Source organism: Anarhichas minor, unplaced genomic scaffold (genome assembly GCF_050575085.1).
Source record: "Anarhichas minor isolate MPS153535 unplaced genomic scaffold, ASM5057508v1 ptg000136l, whole genome shotgun sequence".
In the NCBI taxonomy this organism is placed as follows: Eukaryota; Metazoa; Chordata; class Actinopteri; order Perciformes; family Anarhichadidae; genus Anarhichas; species Anarhichas minor.
Genome location: NW_027466582.1, coordinates 8,792,448 through 8,799,731, shown reverse-complemented (window position 1 = coordinate 8,799,731; position 7,284 = coordinate 8,792,448).

Here is a 7,284-nt window from a genome sequence, read left to right as displayed (position 1 = left end):
CAAAGAATAGCAAAGATTTATGGGTGTGTTTTGCACACTATACAATAGCATAGTGTGATAATGATAAACAATCAAGCAGTACAGCATAAGTCAATTTTTTTTGCTGTTTTGTTTTTTAGCAAAATGAATATCTCTGCATTGTGGACTGCATGTTAATAAACATAAACATAAATTGTCTGACATTTCAAAGACCAAACAATGAATCGACTATTCGATAATAATTGCATCCCTATGAATAAAGAGATGACGGGGTTTTGGGAGGCTTGAGGCAGATAAAACGCAACACCGAGGTGAAAACAGGTCAAAGAAAAAGGGAGAATACAGAGGGACAGATGGAGAGAAGAAGAGATATCACTCTTCAGGGGTCAAACCAGGACTGAATGGCGATTGAGGGACTGTAAAAAAAAAAAAAAAACCCTGTCCTGCAATTCGAGTGCTCTCTGTCAGAGATGGAGCTGGTTGCCAAGGAGACACACCACCTTCCACCAGGACGATGGCTCTCACAAATCAACCCATTCATTCCTGTGACGTGAGCGGCAGCGATAACGGTGACGTGAGTGCACTGTGAGCAGCTCCTGGTTGAGAGCAGCTTCATCTTTACACCCGCTTTGTGCTCGTCTCTCCTTGGCAAGCGCTCCACAGGTTATCTCAAACATATAGACTCCGACTATAATGGAGTCCACCGCTTAGCATGTCAGTGCCAACTGTCCTGGCAGTATGTTTCCGCCCCTCCCTTAGTGACAATGAAATCACAGAGACCATCTTCCTCCTCCCATTGGCTGCTGAGCTCCATGGTGATGCCCCGTGATTGGGCATGCCCGGCATTCGCTCTCGGCCAATCGGGTTCCCTGTATCCAAGAGACTGAAGCATGTAAGGCTATTTAAATCCAACCAGACACTCACAAGATTGTTCAGATGTATATTTCACGGTGCAAAAAAAAAAAAAAGAAAAAGGGGGGGGAAAAGGTTTACGAGTGGACGAATGTGCAAATCCAGACAGACCTGATTGGTGTTTAAAGTGGTCGGCCCATCTAGACGAGTTAAAAGAGCCCAGAGCGAAGCGTGTGAGTCGAATGAATGAACTTCTGCATCATGTACTCCTCCTGAACCTTGAGTTCATCTAGGAACATCGATGCACTTCTACTTCTTCTCTGCACTGATGTTTTGAGTTGCAGTTCGCGAGGCTTGAAGAGAGCAAGGGGACGGCGCGGTTCAAAATCAAATGGACAGAGGAAGTAAAAGCTGGAGGTCGTTTCTCCTGTACGACCGTGTGTTTCACGGTGCACCCGGAGCAGGACTGTTGCGTCACACACCACCTTGCAGTGCGGCCACAACTAGAGAATGAAACTCTCGCTGACGAACACGGCGTAAGTCTGCAGCCATTTTGTGTCCACTCCTCTTTTTTTGACACGTCATACTTTCCGTGGCGACAAAATGGTGGACAAATCCGAACGTCGGGCTGGCAACGCTAAATCCTTTTAAAACAAAATTCAACAATTTTGCTGAAAGTGCATATTTATACCATATTATAGTAGATTATTATTTTGTGTGTACTGCTTATATGAGACATTGTAGTTTATGATAAACTTTTTCTTTGTATCTTTTGGTGAATTACATTCGTCTGAGGTAAATAATCGTGTAACTTTCAATACAGCTTGTGTTTTACACGGTATACTGCTTTTATTTTGCGAGCACACATGTTGTTCTGTGTCACAGAGAACGGATATGTCAAAAGAACAAGCTCTCTGGCTTACAGGATTATAGAGAATGACCTGGCCGTGTGTCTTTCACATGAACGAGGGGTGAAAGTAGGTTACAGCTACGACCGCTGCTCCCAACTACAGCAGGACCTCGAGAACTCACTGACCGACGGACCGAAGGTATCGGAACGGTAGAAAAATAAGTGTATTTTGTGCTCTTAATAAAGCTTGTGTAAAGTGTAGGTTCATACACTGCGATACTGAATTGTGCCTTTTGTTATCCTGCTTTATCCAATTATGACTACAGTGTTAAACTTTTAAAATGCATGACAGCATATTGCTGTAACAATGAAAGAAATAAACTTTTAAAATATGTGTTTTCCCAACTTCTCAGATCTTTTCCTTTCTTTCAAACATGATTATGTAAGAGACTGCGTAATATTATTGACTTCCTCATAGCAAGACCCATTTATATAGAGCTTCATATAAATAGAAACATATCCAGTCAAAGGTCGACAGACCTTAACTATATATAGTGTGTCTCACTATGCCGCTCACTTATATGTATTTGCTGTATATATATTTTTTTTCACTTTTCATGGGTTTTTACTGCCCAGGATTGAAAATATATTTGAATGAAGAGTATTTTCATTAAGACGGTCAAATTATATGTACTTTTACTTTGTTTGACTCGGAAGATTATATTGATTTACTGACCACAAGTTTAAGTTCGGCATTCAGGACATTTGTCTCGTTTTGTGTTCCCACAAAATACAGACAAGCCCTCTATAAATCCTGTCAAATCTTAAAAAGGTGCTCAATACAGAATTCAGAGGCTCCATGAGGCTCTCAGCATGGAGACGGCTGAGCCGGCGGCTAGCAGCTAACGATGCTAACAGCACAAACATTGCAAACAGCAACAGTGGTAACAGAACCGTGTTTACCTGTGGAGGAGCAGAAGGGGAGGAGCTACGCTTCCACGATCGTCCATTAGAGCCAATGGGCCACAACAGAGACTGGCCAGCCCGGCTGTGTAACCAAAGCACAAAGAAAGCATGACCTCCACTATATCTTTACATTGCAAATGTTATCTGCTGAGTTAATGCTCTGAATTTAGAGTTTAGCACTTTTAAGTTTCCTCTCACCTACTTGTCCATTTGTCCTTCAGAGAGCCTATAATCATCAAAGCGATTTGTTACGATTTTTAAATCGACACATTTTGTTGAAAAGAAATCATACTTTGTATCCAACCTTTTACCTTTACACCGCGAGGAGACGCGCGTCACCGAATCGCGCGAGACTTCCATTCAGAGAAGCTCGTGCACGTCGGACCAGCTTGCTGCAGGCTGCAGAGCTGGAAAACTTAACAAATATCAACAAGTTGCTGGTGTTGTGATTGTTTTTTTTTTTTTCTGTGGAAGCCGAATTGAAAATCTGGAGTGAAAACTGTCCCGACTGTCACCCGAAGAGGTTTTTCCCGGGGTTAATGGTAGGTTTATTGTAGTTTTCTTTGCTATCTGTTAAACTTTATGGACATACTGTTCACACCCCGGTTTGTTCAACCGCTTCCTGCTCGGTCTGGTCATTTAACAGGTGGGTGCACTTACTACAGAATATACGTTTTCATCTGCTCCTACGGGGAATAATTAAAAGTTAAGATCTCTTTGAATGTTTTGGTTCTTTTGTTTCTCGGGTTTGTTGTCCAAGCTATCATTTGGTCACCATGGAGACGGAGCGTGAACGCGCATGAGGATTTGTCATTCACAAAAATAAGACATTATTAGGATGTTCTTTCTAGAAATATTATATTTGGACTCACTGTTGGACCTGTGAAAGCTATATAATTAAGTGTAAGTGAGTACTAGCCTTCTACACTTACATACAATTTGAGGTACTTGTGTTTTACTTGAATTTTGCTACTTTATACCACATTTCAGAAGTAAATATTGTACTTTTTACCCTACTACATTTATCTGACAGTTGTAGTTACTAGTTACATTGCAAATTAAGATTTACAAGCATTTTTTAATATCCTATAAAATATGATGCATTGCAATCATTGCAATTAAATGCAATCACAACAATGGGCTATAATCTGCTGTATAATGAGTACTGAATGAGGACTTTTATTTGCCATAGGAGTCATTTTAAATTGTAGCATTGCAACTTAAGATCACTCAAAGGATCTGGATACCTCTTTCATCTCCGCTTGCCAAGCATCAAATGTTATTCATTGCAACTTCCGATGCATTTTACACCTGCTGTTCATTTTCTGTTCTGGCATTATCCTTATTTTATGTTTACAACTGTTTCCCATCAGTGTGACACCCTGTCACCACCTGCATAATGAACTCAAACCACTGAAGTCATTTGCAGACTGTCTCGGCAAATCTCACATAAGCCGAAATGGCCTCTATGGATAGAAAACATGAGGTTTGCAGCCCCTTCATTCCACGACGTAACGCAGTGAGGAAAACAAGTGCAGAAATTGTCAGTGAAGCCAGACGGTCCCTGCGAGTCCACTCCACTCAGCGACCATTTACTCCCAGAGATGGACACAGGCAGCTTTTTGGAAAAAGCACTGTTTGTGCTGACCGCGAGGGCAGACCTCCATCTACCTTTAGGTTAGTTACACATGTCAATTAAATCTCCTTCATTTTTTCAGGTCCTGAGATCAACTGTGGGTCACATATGACTCGTTGAAGTAATTTGACTTTTTTTTTTTCACTCCTCAGTCTTCATGCTCAAAATTTTGATGCACCTGACTCGAGGCCAGGTTCAGGGACACGCCTCTCTCCTTTAGACCATGTAAGTTATCTTACACACACACACACACACACACACACACACACCTTTATACAGTCTGGTAGTTCAGATAGTATTTAAGTTTTAAATTAAGGTGTTATTTTCATCTTTTGATATTATTAGCATTACCATGAAAACTGAAAAAAAGGATGTGGAGTAAACACGCCTCTGTACACCAACATGAAAGCATATTGATTTTAATAAATGGGATTATTATGTTAATATATATGAAATCAAAAAACAGGAATACATGAGTAACCAAAATAATCTCTTTGTAGACATAATAAGTTTCATTTGTGGATTCAAGTTGTGGCTCATTGTTCACACCATCATATTCCACTGATATATTTGTGTGGTACCAGAAGCCAACGTTTCCAGTCCACTGTGATGTTGAGGATCCCTTCAAGGCCTTTCCTAAAACCCCCAGTGCCCCACTGGAAGTGAAGAAGGGGGTGCGAGGGACGCGGGCACGCCTCCTCAGGGCTGGATCTCTCACTACGTTGTCTCCTGTAGAGGGACACAAAGATAGTAAGGAAAACATATTTCTGTAAGATCAAGAGAGAAAAGATTGTAGATAAAAGTAAAGTTGTTATTATTACCTAATATAGAAGTGGTTAGATGGTGCACAGGTAGACAATAAAAAAGAAAAACACACTCCATTTATTTCACTCGTTGCATCCCTGTAAAGGACTAGAGCCAGAGCAGTTTTCGAGGAAATGAATGGAGCCATTCACGTGCCGACATTATTCCTGATTTACATTCTCTGTGGTTGGGCTGGGTGAAAAACGTGATTTACTGTTTTGAGTGGGAAATGAAAGCTCTCCTTCTCTCTCTCTCAAACCTTGTCTTGCAAATCTGCTCTGCTACTTGGAGCAATGAAATAGACAATGAGGATGTTTAAAAGCATTGACTGAATTTGGAAATCTTTGAATTGAGTACATGTGCATATATAGTTTACAAATGTACTTTTATAGTGAAACAAGCACCAACAATACTGCAGCATATAGCGGCAACCTGTAAATAACTTACCACATCCTTGCTGTGTGTTTAGTGAAAGAACGATTAAATCCAGGCCCAGCACAAAAGCAGCTGTCAGCTAAACGACTCCCCAGTACAGACCACACCGAGGTCCGCAGTGGTCCCCACAAACCAGGCCTACGCAGAACAGCAAGTGAAAGGTACGGAAAGGCCTCTGTTTGACTTGCAAGATCTGTCCTTCTCTCTTGCCTAACACCCCCCCCCCCCCCCCCCCCCCCCCCAACCCCCCAACCCCCACCACAAGTGACAGTGCGACAATGACCTGAAGATTTACAGGCACACAAAGGTTGCAGTGGTAGCCATTACAAGATGGAGTTGATTGTGCCTTCCATTTTTGCCTTTCATTAAATCCTCCTCCTCCTCCTCCTCCTCCTCCTCCTCCTCCTCGCTTTCTTGCCTATCTCTTTGCATTTCCCGTTTTGGTCCAGAGATATACCTTAGTAAGGCTGATATCATTATAAGTGTTTGTTTTTTTTGTGCTATGCTTAACACATGATCCAAAAGTTAACAAAAATTAAAACACAGGCTATTGCTCTCCTATTGATTGACATGTCTTGTTATTTTAAATACATTCAGCTACCATCCCTGACAGCTGATGAAGTTAGTTAGGCCAGCAACTAATATTTCAAATTCTTCAACTTGAGACACTCAAGCCCATTTTAAAACCTCATATTATTTACTGTACACTATATCTTGGTCACAGTGAAATCCAGCTCCATTTTCAGTGAAACTACCTCTATCTGTCATGACTATCATGTGTCAGCTTTCACACTTTCACAGTACAGAAAGCTCTGCTTATTTCTGCCGACCTCATCAGCTGTGTGTCAGAACGAGGGGCATAATTCTGGGCGTGGTGTCAGGGGCTGTCGTTACAATCCATCCGACTATCGATTGGGTGGGGCAGCTGAGGCTGTAGAGGGGGGGACGGACCATAAAACACTTTTACAGGAAATCTGGGCTACTGCCCTCAGCACAACCTCCCCCACCACCTCCCTCACAAGCCAAGTTAACATGCAATGTATATGTAACTTGTTGCTGACAAAGAGAAGTCCCAAGAGGTCAGGCTGCGGTCAATTCATGATTCAAAAAGCTAAGATTAAAGACTTCTTGATTGGTGTCAGGTCAGAGTTTTTGAAGCACTGTTGTTGCAACGATCTACTAAAAAGGTACATTAGACAGAGACAAACAAAGTGAAAATCACAGAGATAGTCAAGTCACAAGTACACGGACTGCAAGTGAAAGTAGACACAGCATGACAGATTAATATGAGGAGTTGGATGAGATATAAAGATAGGGGAGATTAGACATCCACTAGGTACTTTTTCCTCCAATAAGCCGGAGCTTTATAGCTCCAAATGGCTCTCTATTAGATTTGGGTGCCCATCTGGGCAAGGCTGGCAGCAGTGTGTGTTGTGACTGCAGTGCACTGGCCAGGCCTAAGACAGGGATGAGGTCATGTCTCAGAGAATGCAGCACCACACAAAGAGGCCTTATTATCAGGCTCTTAATCCTATCATACAGAGCCAAAGCCCCCTCTCTGACATTCACTGCAACAGGCCTTGGCCAGCTCCCCTGCTACATATGCCCTGTGTGCCACTTTACACCAATCACTAAAATCTCCACCAAAATGAAAGTGCACTCTGTAGTCAAACCCGCACACTGTATATTACTGATAGTGCGATCAAGCAGCGCCTGCTGGTGATGCTCCAATGGAATGAAAAGGAGACATTTTTACAATAGC